This window comes from Convolutriloba macropyga, chromosome 9 (assembly GCF_964194025.1).
Source record: "Convolutriloba macropyga chromosome 9, txConMacr16.3, whole genome shotgun sequence".
NCBI classification, from domain to species: Eukaryota; Metazoa; Xenacoelomorpha; order Acoela; family Convolutidae; genus Convolutriloba; species Convolutriloba macropyga.
In genome coordinates, this window is record NC_134476.1 from 65,774,243 (window position 1) to 65,778,462 (window position 4,220).

A 4,220-nucleotide genomic window follows, 5' to 3' on the forward strand; every position below is an offset into this window, starting at 1 on the left:
AAATTAGGCTAAAATCTCGACACGGATACTGGACTGGGACTAATAGACCACACTCAAAGGTACCTTAAACGAATCATAATAAAAGAAGCAATTCCATAATGTTGACTGTATATTTTGAAAGCGGATTATCTTTGCTGTAATACCATTTTTGAGACTCACCATGCCTGAGCTTTTTTTTGCAATCTCAAAAACCTAACAATTTTTTGTACTGATCAAAACTAAGAAGTCAACTGTCTGGCATTTTTTCTGGGAAAAAAGTCTTAATAAATGTGACTTTATGCAAGCACTGCTCCATTTGTTCAAATATCGGTACTACTACATACAGACTCCGCATAAAACCAATTTTTGTCTCATCGTCTTTATCGAGCAGTAAAATCCGGGTCTTTCCAATTATAACCCCCCCCCCCGAAGTTTAGTGCTCATCGATTGTAGCTTATCGAGTCCCCAGTACTTTAAATGCCCCAGTGATTCTCGAATTTTTATCGTGTAAGATCTGATAAGATGCTGATAAAAAATCTTTATCGTGTAAGAACTTATCAGATCTCACACGATAAAAATTCTTCCCTACTTGAACTTTAATCGTGTGAGATCTGTCTGAGGTGTACCATAATTGTGCTGTAGTTCCGAGTGTGTAGTAATGGGAAAGACCCTAAAAATTTCCGCAGCCATGAACAGAAAACAAAACAGGACAAAATCAGCGATAGATGCGAGATTGACAGGACTGTGTTTTGTACTGGCTATTTGGTCTCCGGTCCAGAGTGTTTGCCCAAGAGGAGGAGTTGAGGTGACTGGACTGCCTGGCAGGTGTTTCTCATTGAGTTCATCCACGGACAAGCTCTCATTCAACGAGGCCAGACAACAGTGCATCAAATAGTGAGTTGATATTGATTTAAAAAAATAGCACCCCATCCCACACACAAACACACACACACACAAACACACACACAAACACACACACACACACACACACACACACACACACACACACACACACACACACACACACACACACACACACGCCCGGGTCGAATGTCCTCCCTAAAATTCTCCCATTTTGATGTAAGAGTGTGGGGGTAATTTGTTCAGAGGGGGTAAAATGATGTAAGAGTTGGGCTGCAATGGGAGGACTTTTAAGGAATTACCCCCCCTGACTGAAATTGCCATGTAAGAGTGGGCTGCAATGGGCTGCAATGGGAGCAGTTTTCAGGAATTACCCCCCATAACTGAAATTGTCATGTTAGAGTGGGCTGCAATGGGCTGCAAAGGGAGGACTTTTCAGGAATTACCCCCCATGACTGAGATTGTTATGAAAGAGTGGGCTGCAATGGGCTGCAATCGGAGGATTTTTAAGGAATTACCCCCCTGACTGAAATTGCCATGTAAGAGTGGGCTGCAATGGGCTGCAATGGGAGGACTTTAAAGGAATTAACCCCCTGACTGAAATTGCCATGTAAGAGTGGGCTGCAATGAAGGACTTTTAAGGAATTACCCCCCCTGACTGAAATTGCCATGTAAGAGTGGGTTGCAAGGGGCTGCAATGGGAGGAGTTTTCAGGAATTACCCCCATGACTGAAATTGTTATGTAAGAGTGGGCTGCAATGGGCTGCAATGGGAGGACTTTTAAGGAATTACCCCCCATGACTGAAATTGCCATGTAAGAGTGGGCTGCAATGGGCTGCAATGGGAGGAGAGGTGAAAATGAGGTAAGAATTGGGCTGCCAAGGAGGGTAAAATTTTGTAAGAGTGAGGGGGTAATTTGGTCAGAGGGGGTAAAAATGATGTAAGAGTTGGTCTGCCAAGGGGGCAAAATGGTGTAAGAGTGAGGTGGTAATTTGTTCAGAGGGGTTAAAATGATGTAAGAGTTGGTCTGCCAAGGGGGGTAAAATGGTGTAAGAGTGAGGGGGTAATTTGTCCAGAGGGGGTAAAATGAGGTAAGAGTTGGGCTGTCAAGGGGGGTAAAATGGTGTAAGAGTGAGGGGGTAATTTGTCCAGAGGGCTAAAATGAGGTAAAAGTAGGGCTGCCCAGGGGGGTAAAATGGTGTAAGAGTGAGGGGTTAATTTGTTCAGAGGGGGTAAAATGAGGTAAGAGTTGGGATGCCAAGGGGGGTAAAATGGTGTAAGAGTGAGGGGGTAATTTGTTCAGAGGGGTTAAAATTATGTAAGAGTTGGGCTGCCAAGGGGGGTAAAATGGTGCAAGAGTGAGGGGGTAATTTGTTCAGAGGGGGTAAAGTGATGTAAGAATTGGGCTGCCAAGGGGGTTAAAATGGTGTAAGAGTGAGGGGGTAATTTGTTCAGAGGGGGTAAAAATGAGGTAAGAGTTGGGCTGCCAAGGGGGCAAAATGGTGTAAGAGTGAGGGGGTAATTTGTTCAGAGTGGGTAAAATGATGTAAGAATTGGTCTGCCAATGGGGGTAAAATTGTGTAAGAGTGAGGGGGTTATTTGTCCAGAGAGGGTAAAATGAGGTAAGAGTTGGGCTGCCAAGGGGGTAAAATAGTGTAAGAGTGAGGGGGTAATTTGTTGAGAGGGGGTAAAATGATGTAAGAGTTGGGCTGCCAAGGGGGGTAAAACGATGTAAGAGTGAGGGGGTAATTTATTGTGATGGGGCATTTCTAACAATTATTATTTATATATATAGACCGTCAAGAGTTGGACAAGCATCGATGGTCTGGAGGATAAGGCGACGCAGCTGAGGGTACAGAGGTTGTGGGTTCAAGACTGGCAGTCTTCAGGTATGGGGGCTAAAAGATTGAGGGGGTTAAACGATGTAAGAGTTGTGCTGCCAGTGGGGGTAAAATGATGTAAGAGTTGGGCTGCCAAGGGGGGTAAAAAGACGTAAGAGTGGGGCTGCAATGGGAGGATTTTTTAGGAAAATGCAGCTCAAAAGTCTTACGTCTTTTTGGGCTGCATTGGGCTTCCAAGGGGGGTAAAATGGTGTAAGAGTGAGGGGGTAAAAAACAAATTAACCCCCCACTCTTACATCGTTTTTGATCTGCCAAGGGGGGTAAAAAGGTGTAAGAGTGAGGGGGTAAAAAAAAATTACCCCCCAACTCTTACATCGTTTTACCCCCCTTGGCAGACCAAAAAAGATGTAAGAGTGGGGGGTTAATTTGTCCTTTACCCCCTCACTCTTACATCTTTTTACCCCCCTTGGAAGCCCAATGCAGCCCAAAAAAACTTAAGAGTTTTGAGCTATATTTTCCTAAAAAATCCTTCCTTTGCAGCCCCACTCTTACATCATTTTGGGCGGAAAAATTCAACCAGGGCGTAAACACACAAACACACACATACACACACAGACAAACACACACACACACACATAACCACACACACACACACACACAAACACACACACACACACAAACACACACACACGTAAACACACACACTTACACACACACACACGTAAAAACACACACAAACACACATACACACACACAAACACACACATACACACACACAAACACACACACACAAATACACACACACACAAAAACACACAAACACGCACACACACGTAAACACACACATACACACACAAACACACAAACACACACACACACAAACACACAAACAGAGACACACAAGCACACACACACACGTAAACACACACACACACACACGTAAACACACACACAAACACACACACATACAAACACACACACAAACACACACACACAAACACACACACACAAGCACACACACACACGTAAACACACACACATACACACACAAACAAACACACACACACACAAACACACACACACACACAAACACACACACACAAAAACACACACACACAAACACACACACACAAACACACACACACACAAGCACACACACACACACAAACACACGCACACAAACACACACAAACACACAAACACACACAAACACACAAACACACACAAACACACACACAAACACACACACACACACAAACACACACACACACACACAAACACACACACACACACACAAACACACACAAACACACACACACACACAAACACACACACACACACACACAAACACACACACACACACAAACACACAGAAACACACACATACTCAAACAAACACACACCCAAGCACACACACACACAAAAACACACACACACAAACACACACACACACAAACAAACACAAACACACACACACAAACACACACACACAAACACACATACACACACAAACACACACACACAAACACACACACACAG

The 4,220-nt window shown here is 44.0% G+C and overlaps 1 long non-coding RNA gene across 2 annotated transcripts in view; it reads left to right on the plus strand.

The window, feature by feature from the left end:
• Positions 1–246: 246 nt before the first annotated feature.
• Positions 247–4,220, plus strand: part of LOC142345539 (uncharacterized) — a 25,745-nt gene continuing 21,771 nt past the window's right edge. Inside the window, exons 1-3 of one of the 2 annotated variants that reach the window (XR_012759337.1) lie at positions 247–380; positions 666–873; positions 2,636–2,654. This is a non-coding gene — a long non-coding RNA (uncharacterized LOC142345539). Of the gene's footprint in view, positions 381–665; positions 874–2,635; positions 2,655–4,220 lie in introns of those variants that run through there. The other variant, XR_012759336.1, reaches the window with a different exon arrangement.